The 17591-nt window shown below is 44.1% G+C and overlaps 1 long non-coding RNA gene across 4 annotated transcripts in view; it reads left to right on the forward strand.

Annotated features, from left to right (window-relative positions):
- Positions 1-677: 677 nt before the first annotated feature.
- The window catches only part of LOC120878931, an 87018-nt gene continuing 70104 nt past the window's right edge, over positions 678-17591 (forward strand). For all 4 annotated transcript variants that reach the window (XR_005724667.1, XR_005724668.1, XR_005724669.1 and 1 more), the window contains exon 1: positions 678-889. This is a non-coding gene — a long non-coding RNA (uncharacterized LOC120878931). The remainder of the gene's footprint in view (positions 890-17591) is intronic.

Consider the following 17591-nt stretch of genomic DNA (forward strand, 5'->3'; position numbering starts at 1 on the left):
TTGATTCTGTGTGCTGGTATTTGGTAAATGAGCCCTGGAGGGTTCTCCAGAGTCAGATCAAGGTCTTTCCAGGTGAAAATGCCATTTATGATCTCTTCTCTGTTGTACAACTCATGGCCTGAGACTTTGGTACGTCACACTCCATTGTAGTAATAGTTTTTCTTTGCTGTTGCCTGCTGTGGACGTGAGCCTTGCAAGGGCAGGAATTACTCTGAGTCATTGCAGAGTCCCAGCATCCCACTCAGGGCCTGAGTGCTCCCGCCCATGGTGGCTGGCTTCATCTTTAGGGGCTGAGAACAGGGGTCCCAGGCTTCGCCATGGCTAGGGCTTAGGACTTGCAAAGCCCAGAACTGAGTTCATCTGGAACTCTGGGACCGTGGCCCAGTGTCTTCCCCTCACAGCCTCTTGACTTTTCCATGCATGAAATGGAGAAGCTGTGCTCAGCGACCCTTCTGTCCCTGAGGCAGGGGCTAAACAGGAAATCAAGTCAGGGAGCTGGATGGTGGCACACACACTGGTATGAACAGCTGTACCTCCTCTGAAAGCCATTTCAGGTTAACCAGAGCGTTCTGCCCCTAGGAGGAAGGGTGGGAGGGAGGTGGGGAGGAGAAATAGGCTCCAAAGAACTGGGCTCAAGTGAGATTTATAAATAGGAACATGGAAACTCACAGAAGAAGCCAAGCAAGGCAAAGGAGAATGGGTGAGTCTCAGCAAGAGCATTCTAAGATGTAAATAACTAACGAGAGAAGCCAGATTTCTTAAAGATGCTTTGAGGGCCATTATGTAACTGTCTCCTCAGACTAGGGTCACAGAAGCAGTTTGCAGCTGAGAAATACCACCAGGGATGAAAGAAAGCCCTGATCCTTACCCTGCACATTCATATATTCAGGTAAAAGCCCTTCTTCATTGCCTCATGTATACCTGACGGTGCTAGGTGCAGGGAAACCATCATAATTAAGACATCCTGTTTCCAGGAAGTCAGAATTTAACGAGGGAGACAGACACATACGTAGCTTGGATAGGCAGTTGTAATGATCGCTGTGCCGTGACATACACTGCTTGGCATTCTATCGTGCTTCCCATGGAGGCCACCCGTTGTTCTGTCTGCCTGGAACTCTTCTGCTCCTCCTTGGCGTTGCATCCTCCTTCTTTGAGGGGTATTGTCCCCCATTCTGTCATAGTGTGAATAAGAGTGTATGTTTCCATCTCTCTAGCCTTAGTGATGGTCGGGGGAGATGCACACGTGACTCGGGTCAGGACGATCAGAGTCCTTCCCTGGCAGTTTTCTAACTGGAGCTCAGAGAAAGAAGCTCCTTTTCTGTCTGGAAGTGAAGCTATGATGGGGGAGGGGAGTGGTCTTGGGCTGCAGAGACAAGTTTCCTGCTTCAGAAAGGCTGGCAGTTAGAATAAAAGTGATAGGGAAAAGCTGAGAGAAGATACACACACACACACACACACACACACACACACACACACACACAGAGGGAGAGAATGAGAGAGAGAGGTGGGTAGCTGAGCATGTTTGAGTCCCTGGTTTCAGCTTTCGTCCTATTTCTCCAGGGGTTTAGAAACACCAGATAATCACTTCCCTTTTGGGTTTCAGCTCAAATTTGGTTTCTGTCACTTATAATCAAGGGTCCTGACTAACACACACCTCCTCCCCACTCCCAGGTAGAAAGGCAAGGGAACTGGCATTAAATATGGGGAGGGAGGTGGGAGGGAGGCTCAGGATTGGGAACATATGTATACCCGTGGCGGATTCATGTTGATGTATGGCAAAAGCAATACAATATTGTAAAGTAATTAGCCTCCAATTAAAATAAATAAATTTAAATTTCAAAAAAATCAATGATAAGGCAAACACTATTCTAGACGCTTTGCAAACCATCTCACTTAATTCTCCAAATAACCTGTAAGGTAGGGCTCCCTCACCATATTCTATAGCTAAAGAGAGAGGCTAAATAAGTTGCTCAAAGTCACAGAGCAAATAAGTAAAACAGAACAATGCAAAGCACTTTGCTACGGTGGCAATCCGGCAAATGCTTTTTTCTGATTCAGGTAGTTATTAAACACACAGTCACAAAAAAATATTTATGCACTTTGGTAGGATTTTTGAATAAGGGGGAATAGGGTGGAGTAAAGTATGGGCTTAAGTGCTGCAGGCTGAGAAGGGAGGTTGATAACAGGCAGAAAGAACAGAGGCTCAGAAGTGTGCTGGCTGGGAGCACGGAGACCATTTGGGGGTGGGGGCGTGACAGTAGATGAGGTTGAGATGCTGGTGGCCCACCCTGACCTGGCCCGTGAGCAGGAGAAGTGTTTGAGGGAATGTCAGGGTTGGACGCGCCAGGACTTGTTCGAGGATTAGACATGGAGGGGAAGAGGAATCAAAGCTGGCTCCCCAGTTCAGAGAAGCAAGGCGGGACCTCTCCATGCCTTGGCTGACACGGTGGGACAAAAGAGGGGACTCGCGCCAGGAGTGCTGCCGGCGTTTTGCTGTAGGGAAGAGTGAGCTGAAAGAAGTGAAGAAAATGTGAAATTATTCTTGGCATTCTGAGTGCTGGTTGGGGGTGCGTCCAGGTTGGTGCAGCAGGGATAACAAAAGGAAATGCAGCACAATCTGTCTTGAAAGTGGGATTCCTTGGCTGGTTGGAAGGCCCTGTCCCAAGAGCAATGGCTGATTCAATAGCGCCCATGAGACCTGTCCCAGAGCACAGTGCTTTGTCCACATCTTCGGTGCTTGGTCTTTTTTTAAGGAGGAAGGAAAAGAGGGAGAGAAAAATATTTTAATTATCAAAACTATGCCTCAGTCAGCCAGCATCCTACCCGGAAAACTCCACAGTTAATAGGAAAGTAAACTGCTACGTCTCCTGGCTCAGGACCTTCTGAAAGCTTGTTATTGCTATTCAGTTGTCGCTAAGTCGTGTCCAGTTCTTTGTGACCCCATGGGCTGCAGCACTCCAAGCTTCCCTGTCCTTCACTGTCTCCTGGAGTTTGCTATATTAGTTCAGAAATCCATTAACTATGAGATTATTTCACTGCCTTCAACAAATAAGGTTTTTCCGAGGTGGCTCAGCTGGTAAAGAACTCACCTGCCAAGGCAGGAGACGCAGGTTCGATCCCTGGGTTAGAAAGAGCCCCTGGAAAAGGAAATGGCAACTCACTCCAGTGTTCTTGCCTGGAGAATCCCATGGGCAAAGAAGCCTGGCAGGGCTACAGTACGTGGGGTTGCAAAAGAGTTGGAACAACTGAGCTGGCACGCACCAACTAATAACAGAAAATACTTCACTTGTCTCCAGATTCTTCTCTGTCATGGCCTCAGTCAAATTGTAAAAGGCCTTCTCACTTAGTGATAATGATGTAAAAAGAATATAGAAAAAGAAAAAGAGTTTCTTTATATAGAAAAAGAGTTCTAAGATAAAAGAGTTAGATTTTAATAGTTAAGATAGGATTTTAAATTTTTTTAGTTTTTAAAATTTATTAAGATGGGATTTTTAAAATGAACCTATCTAAACCTATAAGATAATAATGTACAATAGGAAGCAATAAAAGTGGAGTTACAATTGCAGAGTCTCACCAAAGTTTGACATTTTTGGACCAAGAATATATTTTTATTTTTCAATGTATGATTAGCCTATGCTTGCTAGTATAGTACTTTGTCACTAGAAAAAATTTTTGCAACTTCAAATTATTCAGTAGAGCTATGACACTAAAATTGGAAAATACAGATCAGTGAAAGAGAAAATGAAAACCACTCAAGGAATTGAAATATTTATAAAATGCTTCATTTAAATGTAAAAACTAAGATCTCCTGCCATCCAAAAAATCTACACAAGTAACATTTTGTGTGCTGCCTGCTGAATATTTTTTTCTCTACATATGTTGGTATTACCCAGATGAGATGATGGTATTTGACAAAGACCCATGATACCAACCTTCTGAGTTGTGACCATAGGAAAATATTAATATACACATAAAGGATGAGGCCAGACAGGACAAGCTTTCATTACACTGAAACATTTGCTCCAAGTCCTGTGAGGACCTGGTGATCTGGCCTGGGAGAACGGAGGCTGCCTTTTATCCAGGCTACATGAATTCCAGGTGATGGACATAAGAGGCGGTAGGCTGGGAGTGCACCATGGTCCTTGCCGTGTGTTACAGCCACACCTGAGCACTCGGTGACTTGCTACTTCAGTGGTAGAAAGTGTGTTCAAACACATGTGCCCAAGACAGATCAGAGCTGTCAGAATCTCACCACCCCAGACCTGTCTAGAGAAGGGGCATCTCTCGGAGGGAACACACCTCACTCTTGTTACAGCAACAGTCTGGAGAGAACCCCCGAAAGACTGAATCCAAGACGGGCAACACATATGTCTGCAAACGGAGAGGGTCAGGCCATTTGACAGAAATCATCTTTTTCTTGGGTCATTTAACCAGAGGATGGTCGGATAACTACTGTTGGCCACAGCCTCTTGGACCACAAATGTGGCAATAATCAATGACAGAGTTATTGGAAAGACTGTTCACATTCTGATCAAAGGGTTGGGGAGGAGGGTGGGATGTTGGCAGGGGGAGATGGACGGGCTTGAGGGTGTTCTCTGAGGGCCCTCCAGTACTTATGGTCAATCCTTTGAAGAGTAGAAGGACTTCCAGCCCTTTAACTAGTGTTTCTGTGGTAGAGGATGTATACTCCTGGTTCTGTTCATTGATGATTTCAAGGCAAGTCATGAAACTGCATCAGCTCAGAGTGAGGGAACAATTCTCCTTTCAATTTTCTTTCAGCTTTTCCAATTATATCAGGAGAAAGCAGTCCTTAGCAGTGTCTTCAGCAAGCAATACTATTTAGTTAGAATCTGATTAGATTGCTCTGTTTTCATTGTCATCATTTTGAGCAACCCTCGGTTGTTGCAAGAATTACAATAACAGAGAAAGTTCTTCCCAATAGTAGTTTTCCATATATGATAATTACATACAGTTTCCTTTTGAAATGAACTTAAGTTAAAAAGTGACTAGATTTAAAGAAAGCTATTGAGTAAATAACAATGTGGCTGGCATCCAAGTATGACAAAAACTTGGAAGTTGAAGATGAGGAGAGACTGTGGAGGGAAAGAATTTGCATGAGGCGAGGATGTACGAGGTAGGGATTCTCTAATAAGGAAAGACCATTGTTGTCCGTCTCCCAAGCTGATTTCTCCAGAAAGAAAGTGATGCACACGAGGGCCAGGTTTCCACGTCCGGGGAATGGAAGAGACACATCTCTCTGATTCTCAGGCACTGTGAGGCAGGACAGAAATGTTGGGTGTTGGAAGTGGAATGAGAAAAGGGAGCTGGGCTGGGTGGCAGGGAAGGAGTGGCAGTGTTTGTGATGCCTCCCTGGGAAGCTACAGGACACTGAGAGAGTGCCTCCCGGGACTTGGGTCCTTCTGTTTGTTCTCAGGACGGGAGACAAAATCTCCTGGAGGACTGGTGCTGCATTCTGCCATGCTTTACTGAATATCATCATAGGCAAAATGTCAAGCCTGTGAGCCCGAGCATTGACGAGGGACTAGGCCTCCGTGATGAGTTACTGAGAGAAGGAATAAACACCCTGAGTTTCTACTTACACTGTTCCTCACATTCTCTCTCTGGAGTCCTTGCTGCTGGCTGGAGAAGCTATTACTGGAGTAAAAAATGAGTTTGTTTTTTCTTTCTTCCTTCCTTTTTTTTTTCCGCCACACAGCGTGGCATGTGGGATCTCAGTTCCCCAACCAGGGACTGAACCTGTGTCTCCTGCGTTGGAAGCATACGGTCGTAAGCGCTAGACCACCAGGGAAGTCCCAAACCTGAGTTTTCACTTGAAGATTTGTCTACTGTGAATATAACCCCTGGGGGCAGGGGAGGGGAAACAGAGCAGCTCAGCAACAGCTATGACATTTCAGTGTGACCAGAAAAACTTCAGGTTAATTTAAAAAATAAAAAACCTTCATAATTTTAAAATTATGTTCACAAACATTAGCTCACATTTCTGAAAAGCACTTCCAACAGTGCCTGAGGCATATTCAACATCGCAGAGATGTTAGCTTTGTTGCTGTTGTTATTGTAATTTTCACTCACCGTGAGAGGTAGACAAGTCAGCGGTCAATACTGGAGTCATTTCACGGACAAAGAAAGAAACTCAGAGAGAATACATCACTTGTCTAAGTCTGTACAGTAAGTGAATGGCAGAGTCAGGACTGAAAGGCAGGTTTTCAGGCTATAAACTTCAGCTCTCAAAAATTGAGAAAACACCTCCACATACGAAGGGCTCACATGTCTGACTTCATTTGTCACCTCACCACCCTCTTGGGCAGGTAGCAGTGAGACAGTGGAAGAACCAGTCGTGGATATAAATCCAGGTTCTATTGCTTATCAGCCCTGTGACCTTAAGCTGGTTTCTTAGCCTCTTTGGGCCCCAAGACGTCCATTGGTAGATGGGCTGTGAGTGAGGATTGAGGGAGATATTTTGATGTAAGTCTAACACTTAGCACACGATGGCAGCTGTTATCATCACCACGTGGTCCTTTTTCAGAAGAGAAAACAGGCTCGGCGAACACATGTGACTTGCTCAAGTTCTTGGGTTTCCCAATTCCAAGTTCAGGTTCACTTCATGATTCTGCCTCACTCTTGATGCTGTTAAAAATATTATTGGAACTAGGAGTTGGAGGAAAAGAGAAGTGGTGTGAACCTGTTTAAAGCTGAAAGCCCTCTGACGAGAAGCAAGAGGATGACAGTATTGAATTGATCAGAAAGATCTGACTGCAAGAATGTTTTAAACTCCCATTTTTCTAAGTATCTTCTCCTTAAACAAGATAATGCAGTGAATCAATAATAATAAGTTCTCTTTCCTCAGACCAGGTCCCAGAAGTAAATAAACTAACCAGAAGAGAGCCTTTGCTTCTGATGCTACAACCTTGGGGGAAATAGACCAATGAGCATCAAGCACTAATTTTGATGGCTAGGAGGGATGGGAGAAAAGACAGCCTGAGACTTTGCTAACCAAATTCTAATCCTGTGACCAGCAGTGTGGATATCAACTGAGAGTTTGTCAGAAATGCAGAATCTCAGACCTCAGCGCAGATCTATTGAATCTGAATCTGCCATAATATTGATGCATGGTTTCTACCCCTGGAACATTTAAAGTAATAAGTCTGGAGTGTTGTCTGGACATTAGGATTTTCAAAGCTCCCCACCGGATTCTAAGGGGATGAGCCGGGAGAAGAGGCAGACAATCTGCAGTTGACCTATTGTTTTCCTGTTGAGATAACAACTTCAGACAACCTGGGGGCTCTGGCTTTAACTGGAGACACTCAGTCCAGTCCAGCACTAGTCCATCAGAGCCACTAAAGTGCCTCTGCCACTAGCCACAGACATTTTGCTCGTTCCTGGGCTACAAAGACACGTTGCCATAAACCACGGGCAGAGACGAGGAGCAGACACATGAGCACTGGGACTTCCTTCCGCTTCTGCCATTGCCCGCTATACCCCGCCAATAGGACCAGTCTCTTATTTTTAAAAGCTTCCTATTGAGGTCTTGGTTTGGTTGACCCACGGGGTGTATTAGTCAGGATTTAGAGAAATCTCAGGCTCAGAGCTTATGAAACTACAAATCCTTCAAGAAGCGGTCAAAGGAAAGGATACTTTCTGTCAACCACACTCTATTGCGGATTAGTTTTCTCTTCTCTTCCTGGGGTTGGTTTGCTTATAAGTTGAACAAGGAAACATTGGCCCCTGGAGAGAGAGATAGATCTCAGTAAATGAAGTTAAAGGGTAGATAAAACGAAAAAAACAGAGAAAGTCAGGTTTCAACCAAGTATTTGCTCCTGGAGACCTTGGAGGATGGCCAACCTAAATGTTTATTCAGGAGAGACCACTGCTCTAAGGGCTTTGCAAAATAAATGGTATCCTCATAATAGCCCTATAATGTAGGAACTGCTGCTGTACACATGTTGCAGAGATGATCACTGAAGCTCAGAGGACTTCAGGTGGCTTAGCTAATAGGGGCTGGAGCTGACCTTCCAATCCAGGCCTCCTACCGACTCCCAAGCCCATTCCCTCCTCTAGACACACTTTCCACTAAGAAGTAGCACATGAAGATCCTAAGATGGGATCATTTTAATTCAGGAAAAAATGGAGGGATCATTTGTCAAAGAGACCAAGTGAGAAGGAGAGCTACATAAGGAATAATATGGAAGCTTCCCTGGTGGCTCAGTGGTAAAGAATCTGCCTGCTAATGCAGGAGACATGGGTTCGATCCCTTCAGTGCCTGGGTCAGGGAGATCCTCTGGGATAGGAAATGGCAACTCACTCCAGATTTCTTGCTTGGGAAATCCCATGGGCAGTGGAGCCTGGTGGGCTATAGTGCACGGGGTCGCAAAGTCAGAACAACACCAATACGGAAGCAGTATTCTGCCCAAGCAGCATTTAAAACAGAATGAACTGCCTCTTAATTTCTTATTTTCTATTGAAGCATGGTTGATTTACAATATCATATTACTTTCAGGTGTACAACATAGTAACTCAACAGTTTTACAGTTTATATTCCATCTAAAGTTGTTACAAAATAATGGGTCTATTTCCCTCTGCTGTAACTTCAATTTAGATCTTAGTTTTCTTATGGGTATAAGGAAATGTCCTTTTGGTTACCAATTTAGCCTAATTTCATTGTAACAGTGCTGTGAAGTCCTAAGTTCCTTGAGAACAAACACTCCATTGCTTTTTGCCATCAACAAGTAACTGCTATGAATGTCAAGTAGACATTCGGTAGCAAAAATATTCAGGTACTTGTCTGTTGCATGCATTTTTAAAAAGTTTTTTAGATGAAGATCATTTTTAAAGTCTTATTGAATTTGTTACAATATCGCTTCTGTTTTATGCTTTGGTTTTTTGGCGCTGAGGTATATGGGATCTGCAGATGGTGACTGCAGCCATGAAATTAAAAGACGCTTACTCCTTGGAAGGAAAGTTATGACCAACCTAGATAGCATATTGAAAAGCAGAGACATTACTTTGCTGACTAAGGTCCGTCTAGTCAAGGCTATGGTTTTTCCAGTAGTCATGTATGGATGTGAGAGTTGGACTGTGAGGAAGGCTGAGCGCCAAAGAATTGATGCTTTTGAACTGTGGTGTTGGAGAAGACTCTTGAGAGTCCCTTGGACTGCAAGGAGATCCAACCAGTCCATTCTGAAGGAGATCAGCCCTGGGATTTCTTTGGAAGGAATGATGCTAAAGCTCAAACTCCAGTACTTTGGCCACCTCATGCGAAGAGTTGACTCATTGGAAAAGACTTTGATGCTGGGAGGGATTGGGGGCAGGAGGAGAAGGGGACGACAGAGGATGAGATGGCTGGATGGCATCACGGACTCGATGGACGTGAGTCTGAGTGAACTCCGGGAGTTGGTGATGGACAGGGAGGCCTGGCGTGCTGCGATTCATGGGGTCGCAAAGAGTCAGACACAACTGAGCTACTGAACTGAACTGATACGGGATCTTAGGTCCCTGACCAGGGATTGAATTCTCGCCCTCTGCATTGCAAAGCCGAGTCTTAACCACTGGATCGCAAGGGAAGTCCCACCATGTATCTTTTGCAAGATTATTCAATCAGCATTCACCGAGTTGATGCCTTTGTCACACCTTATATTTTCTTTGTTATGGACACTCTCTAATGAGAGGAATGAGCACAGTGTTCAATTTTATTTCATTTTACTCTATTTTATTTGACCTAGTCATGTGGCTTGCAGGATCTTAGTTCCCTGACCAGTGATTGAACCCAGGCCCTTGGCAGTGAAAGCTAGGAGTGTTAAACAGTGGAACACCAGGGAATTCCAAGTGTTCCATTTTAGAGATGACAACATTGAAGTTCAATGAAGACCTGAATATTCTCAACTGTAAGGGTCCTTTACTGTGTAATAAGCCCTGGAAATCAAACTAGGGGTATCCCAGCCCAGTCAGTCCAAGACCACTGAGGCAACCCTATTGTCTGACACAGTCAATGTTAACTGGCCCATTGGGATGAGGCAGATCACACACCACAGGGCCCATGGCGTTTCTTGCCAAACAAAGAAAGGATAGAGATATTGTAGGATTGGAGGAAGTGTGGAGTGTAGGTAAAACTTACAGCTGACCCTTGAACAACATGGGTTTAAACTTTGAGGGTTCACTTAAATGTGAGTTTCTTAAATAAATTCTATAAGATCAGTTCTATAAGATCAGTGGTTGACTGAATCCATGAATGTGGAACTGTGAATACAGCAGAGTGACTAAGGTTAAACCTATGTAGTGTTGACTGTATGGGGTTGGCATCCTTAGTTCTGATGTGGTTCAAGGGTCAACTGTATATGAAACAAAGCTCAAAGTAAACCAGCTCTGTGGATGTAGGGTCAACATCAGTTCTGGATGCAAAGCGGATGAGGACACTTTCTCAACAAAGTCCACTAGGCATGGACTGGTGTCTAGAAAACCTCATCAGATACTCTGTACCTGGACTGGAAATGAAGTCTCTTTCTCAGGGTCAAAGTGATTTAGATTCTCTAGGCAAGGGTGGGGCATTACATTCTCGCTAATATAACTTCAAACAATCAAGTTTCTGATAGTCAGTGATTTTGTAGTTCAGGGTAAGAATGTAAGCCATCACAGAGAAGGGGGATGTTATGACACTTTGAGGGTTATCTCAGCAGCAGCCTGTTCTGAGCGGAAATATTGTCACCTAGTCACTCAGCATGCATGTGTGTGTGCTAAGTCGCTTCAGCCATGTCTGACTCTTTGTGACTCCATGGACTGAAGCCCACCAGGCTCCTCTGTCCATGGGATTCTCCAGGCAAGTAGAGTGGGTTGCCATTTCCTCCTCCAGGGGATCTTCCTAACCCAGGGATTGAACCCACGCCTCTTCATCTCCTGCACTGGCAGGTGGGTTCTTTACCACTAGCCCCACTGGGAAGCACAGTCACTCAGGAGTTGATTTCTTCTGTGTCTGTTATCTTATTATTTGATCTATATGATCTGTCTTTTTTATCTTATTTCTGTCTAGTCTGATGAACAGCCAGGCAAATTTTTTACTTTCTTATTCTGAGCTAATTTTTATTTTCTCAGGGTTTGTGATTGTATTAGCTTCCTGTGGCTGCTATAACAAGCACCACAGATTGGGTAGCTTAAAACAATAGAATTTTTTTCTCTCACAGCTCTAGAGGCTAGAAGTCCAGGATCAGGACTTTGGCAGGACTGGTTCCTTCTAAGGGTTCTGGAGAACCTGTCCCCTACCTCTCTCGTGGCTGCTGGCTCCTTAGCCTTCCTTGGCTTGTAGTTGCAATTACCACCCTCATCTTACATGGCCTTCTCCCTATGTATCTGTCTTCACAGGGCTGTTTTCTGTTTTCTGAAGGACACCAGTCATATTACATTAAGGGCCCAACCTATTCCAGTGTGATTTCATCTCAGCTCATTCTGAGGTATTGTAGTTTTCGGATGTCAATGTATCTTTTTTTTTTTTTTTTTGAAGACACAATTCAACTCATAACAAAGAACATAACAAACTTGTTCCTGAGTCAGGGCCTAATGAGAATTCATGCCTCACCATGACTCAAGTGTGGCACGCAGATTAGCAATTTCAGCATCACCTGGAGCTTGCTGTAAACGCAGAATCTGGGACACCACTCCGGATGGAAGCACCAGAATCTATGTTTCAACACTATCCCCAGGTGATTGGTCTGCACATTAAAGTCTGAGAAGCAATGCAGTCAGAGATGGCGCCTGAGCAATCCCGCAGACGTGCACAGTCATGTCAACATGGCTGGCTCTGAATCTGTGTTGTTAGGAATTAAGATCCTCAACAGTAGCTCTCTCCCAAAGAAACTGTTCTAAACCAGCAACTCAAATGGTGATAAGGAACTGAAGATGGGGAATGGAATGGGGGGAAGGCTTTCTGGGGTCTTAGAGCAGGCTGATGGAGAAAGAAGGGGAAAGAGCAGTATGGGGGCTGCCTACACCACAGTTGCTTCCAAACCGTGTGTTGGGCTGGGTTGTGCTAAGTCGCTTAGTCATGTCTGACTCTTTGTGATCCCATGGACTCCTGCCAGGCTCCTTTGTCCATGGGATTCTCCAGGCCAGAATACTGGAGTGGGTTGCCATTCACTTCTTCAGGGGATCTTCCAGACCCAGGGATCGAACCCACCATGCATTCTTTACCACTAGCGCCACCTGGGAAGCCCCCAAACCACATGACCACCACCTAAATTTACTCTAACTTTACTGTTCACAGGTGTAAAGTGGAGTGACTACCTCTTATCTAATGATTGGTGTGAGAATTAAGAGAAAAATACACCTAGAGGGTCCAATACAGCATCTGCAGGGAAAAATGCAAAATGAAGAGTGACTGTGTCCACCGTTGGGGAAGAGGAAGCTTGAGAGGTGGGGCAAGCCTTGTTCAGTCATTTCTTCATTCATTCAGCATTTGGGTACTATGATGTGCTGGACCCTAGCCTAGGCACTGGAAATACAAATGGGAATACCTCCTCCAGTGCTTCCAGGTCAAAGGGAGGAGAAGATGAGGTAGCTGCTGAGGCACCAACAATGCACGCTGGATCAGGAACTTCTCCTAGTGTGGCCCACGGGGAGCAGGAGGGGCCCTCCCAACCCCAGCTTGCAGCAGGCAGGCTGCTCCAAACCCCCCACCCCTGACTTCCTGTGCTGTGTTGTTTCACACTTCCCTACCTAACTCTTTCTCGCCAGTTGGGTTCCAAAAATTCTTGGTCATGAGCCTTTAGCTGCCAGATCTTAGAGTCTAACTGATGAAGAACAACAGCAATGAGAAGGCAGCTTTCTTAGAATGGAATAGGACTTAACCATTTACCAGATGTTACCATAAGCACAATGCATGGATTATCTCATTCAAAATTTGAGGCAGACTTTGGAGGGTGACCAACTTCTGGTGTCAATAAACCTAGGTCTGAACTCTGGGTAACTTGGATAACTTACTTAACCTCTCTGAGTCTGAGTTTCCTCCTCATTTTTAAGTAGGATAAAAATGGTACTGCCTGCAGTGCCTGGAACGTGTCAATAAAAGTATTTCATTGAACTGGACTGAACATTGTGAGTGTCAGTGGCAAGGGGACTCCCAGCCCCTTTCTCTTTGGAAGACTTTGGTGATACCCCCCCCCCCCCAGTTCTCAGCTGTCAGCTAGGTATTCAGGGGCCCTCATGATGCTTTAGTGTATGTTTTACTAGATTACAGGAAAGAAAGTAGAAATTAGACTTTCTGTTTGAGTAATGAGCAAATTGACATTTCTCAGAATTATGTCTAAGCCATTATGAAGAACCCAAATGGCCTGTACTGATAAAGAGACATGAATATCACCTGAATGACTTTGGGCCTGAGCTTAAAATTCATTCTAAATTTGGACCCTTGGAGTGAGGTAATCCAACTGCCTGACAAAATTTGTCTCATTTTCTCTCTCTCTTCCACATACCTTTCAGTGGGAGGGCTAAGAAAGTCTGGAAGGGGACGAAGGAGAAGGCTAAAGTTGAGATAAACACAATTGAAAGACTTTCCATCATCCTGCTCTAGTTTTGTCCTGAAACTTCTCACTTTCTGATTATTACAGTTTTTCTGCTTTCCCTCCACACTGCAATCTAAGCTCCATGAGAGTAGTGACTGGCTTGTGACGATCTCCGGTACTGAGCACAATGTCTGGCATATAAAACCCAAGTTCAGGCACTTCTCCAGTGGTCTAGTGGTTAATACTCTATGCTTCCACTGCAGACGGCATGGGTTTAATCCCTGATTGGGGAATCAAGATCCCACATGCCAAAACAGCACAACCAAAGGAAAAAGAAAAAAACCCAAGCTCAATAAATATATGTTGACTGGATGAAGGAATGAATGATGAATGAATGAGTGACATAGTAATGTATTTTTTTTAACCCCTGACTATAATTCAATGGTACTATGGGCTTTAAAATAAAATCCAAGTTTGTAGATTCTCTATCCTGGAAATTGTGCTACGGAAGGTCTAGGTGTGAGGTCCCAGAAAGGGCACATCTTAAAAATCTACCCATATCTCTGGAAAGACCCAAGAGAAATTGATGACATCGTTTGCTTCCAGGAAGGAGAATTGGCTGGTCCAGGGCCACAGAGGGAGATTTTAAACTGAATATCCCTTTCCATTTTTTTTTTCCTTTTTGCTTGTGTGTCATATATTTTCTACTCATAAAAGAAAGAAAGATTTAAAGATTAAAAAAACTGCCCAGGTGAATCCAATGTGCAGCCAGCGTTGAAAATAACCAACTGAAGACAAGTTGTTATGCCTACCCAGGAGCTGGTATTGGGCAGATGGCTGAAATATTGGTCTTACGTGCTGCGTGAGTAATGGGCTGTCACTGAAGCAGGCCAGGAGGAGAATTTACTCCACTGACGTAGGAGGTCAGTTAATCAACTGGAGAGAAGAAGTGAGGGCTGTTGCCCGTTATGCCAGGTCTCAGGGCCTTGCAATCCTGTGTTCGAGTAAAATAGGAAAGAAGTTTCCTGTGCTATGTGATAGCCAAGCATTCAACAAGAAGCCACCATGTCCATCCTTGTCTACTCATCAAAAGCTCACCAGAACATTAGATACATTTTCTTTTTTGGCTTATCAGGTTGGTAGAGATTAAAAGACTAATTTCTAGTATCAGAAGGCTAGAGAAACAGAAACTTATATGCTGCTTGTGGGAGAAGACAGTGCTACTGGCTTCTTGAAAAGGTATTTCATGGTGTTTTGACTTAGTAATTCTGAATGGTCCATCCTGTGGAAGTCTTCAGGCAAGTGAAAAAATTCGTATATGCAAAGTTGTTTATAGGGACTTCCCAGGAGGTGCTAGTGGTAAAGCACCACTTTACCTGCCTGCCAATGAGATGTAAGAGACATGGGTTCAGTTCCTGGGTCGGGAAGATCCCTGGAGGAGGAAATGGCACCCCACTTCAGTATTCTTGCCTGGAGAATTCTATAGACACAGAACCTTCGCAGGCTACGGTCTATGGAGCTGCAAAAAGTCGGACACAACTGAGCACAAAGTTGTTTATCATAGTATTTATAATAGTCATTATGTTGGTTAAAATTATAAATAATAGAAAAATCTACCAATGTAAGATCATTTTAATTATGTTGTGGGGACATCCCTCATTGTCCAGTGGTTGGGGTTCCACATGGGTTCAGTCCCTGGTTCGGGAACTAGAATCCTGCATATCAGGCGGTGTGGCCAAAAAAGAAAAAATAGTTTAAAAGTAAAAGAGGAAATTGTAACACACTCAGTAATTACCCTGGATAATAGCTATAAACTGGGACTGTCACAGACACGCCAGGATCTATGGTCTCCCAATTAAAACCAAAAGCTGTGAAACTGAGCAGATCACTCAACCTTTTGGAGCCCCACTGAATCATTTATAAGATGTGACTAATGGTATCAACCTCTTAGGAGTGTAATGAGGATAAAAGAGATACCATATGTAATGTTCTTCCCTAGCACAAGGCTGTTAATTTCTCCCAGACCCAACACTAGCACATTAGACTAAAAGGATTACACAAAGGCAACTTTCCTCCCATGTCATCATTTCTGGTATGTATGGATATAAACAACCATGAGATAATTTCATTCAAATTTTGAAAAAGTGTATATTAACTTAATTACCTTCATAAATGAGCTGTATTACTGGCAGACCAAGGCGGGCATGGGAAAATCCGCCCATGGGATTTTCCAGGCAAGAGTACTGGAGGGGGGTGCCATTGCCTAGGAATGGGATAAAGCATTTGTCTAGTGGGAATCTAGAAAGACAGTACCTGCAAGTGAAAGTGTGAATTGCTCAGTCGTGTCCAACTCTTTGCGACCCCGTGGACTATACAGTCCATGGAATTCTCCAGGCCAGAATACTGGAGTGGGTAGCCTTTCCCTTCTCCAGAGGATCTTCCCAACCCAGGGATCAAACCCAGGTCTCCCACATTGCAGGTGGATTCTTTACCAGCTGAGCCACAAGGGAAGCCCTGAAAAATGATACAGACGAAACTATTTCCAAAGCAAAAATAGAGACACAGAGAAGGAGAACAAGTGATTGGACACAAAGGCAGGAAGGAGGTGGATGGGATGAACTGGGAGATTGGGATGGACATATATACACTGCTATGTCTAAAATATATAACTAGTGAGAACCTACTCTATAGCTCAGGTAACTCCACTCAGTACTCTGTGGTGACCTGAATGGGAAGGAAATTTTAAAAAAAGAGGGGATATAGGTATGTGTATAGCTGATTCACTTTGCTGTACAGCAGAAACTAACACAGCATTGGAAAGAAACTATAACCCCCATAAAAATTTTACAAAGAGAGAGGTACAGTCGTGGGTGGGACTTTGGGAATGGTGATATTTGAATAGTGATTAGAAAGATGTGCTTGCATTATTGTTTTGGAAGCATCACCATTGTGGGACCAGTCTTAAGAAAGAATAAATGCATTGTCTCATTTGGCTTTCATTATCATCCTGTGAGATTAGCACTATTATGCTTTCTATTTCTCAGTTTAAGAATCTAAGCATCAGGTAGGCTTTGTGGTTGATCCAAAGTGGTAAGACTGATTTGACTCCAGACTTAAAGGATTCCAACACCCTTTCATAGGGGAAGATAGAAGTGACATACACTGACCTACTTCACAATCTGCCCCTTTGCTCACCCAGGGTGGTCACATGATTTGGAAGTTCCTGAGTTGATGCAGGGTTCTGTCAATTAGAGTCATAGCTTTGAAAAAAAAAAAAGCTACAAAGTCCCATGAAACAACAATTACAAACACCTAAGAACAGAGCCTTCAAAACTATTGCTGTTGTCGCTAAAGTTGTGACTCTTCATGACCTCATGGACTGTAACATGATAGTCTCCTCTGTTCTTCACTACCTCCCGGAGTTTGCTCAAACTCATGTCCATATAACCATCTCATCATCTCCCGCCCCCTTCTCCTTTTGTCTTTGATCTTACCCAGAATCAGGATCTTTCCCAATGAGTCGGCCCTTTGCATCAGGTGGCCAAAGTATCGGAGGTCCAGCTTCAGTATCAGTCCTTCTAAAGTCCTTTAGGATTGACTGGTTTGATCTCCTTGCAATCGAAGGGACTCTCAGGAGTCTTCTCCAGACTATACTCAAGAGTTAATGTAAATAAGCTATTTAGAAAAATAAAAATTAATTAATTAAATTGAAAGAACAAAACAGTCCATGGGGTCGCTAAGAGTCGGACACAGCTGAGCAACTTCACTTTCACTTTTCACTTTCATGCACTGGAGAAGGAAATGGCAACCCACTCCAGTGTTCTTGCCTGGAGAATCCCAGGGACGGGGGAGCCTGATGGGCTGCCGTCTATGGGGTCGCACAGAGTCGGACATGACTGAAGCAACTTAGCAGCAGTAGCAGCAGCAGGTATATACCTGGAGAAAACCATAATTCCAAAGTGTACCTCTCTCTTCCTGGCCCCTGCTCTGCCATACTGCCTGCCTGTAATCTCCTTTTCCCGCTTCCATGTCTTTCTTCTCTGCATAACTCTGAGACATTCCTTTTGCTTATTCATTAATCTTATTCCC

The sequence above is a fragment of the Oryx dammah genome, unplaced genomic scaffold (genome assembly GCF_014754425.2).
Source record: "Oryx dammah isolate SB20612 unplaced genomic scaffold, SCBI_Odam_1.1 HiC_scaffold_19, whole genome shotgun sequence".
In the NCBI taxonomy this organism is placed as follows: domain Eukaryota; kingdom Metazoa; phylum Chordata; class Mammalia; order Artiodactyla; family Bovidae; genus Oryx; species Oryx dammah.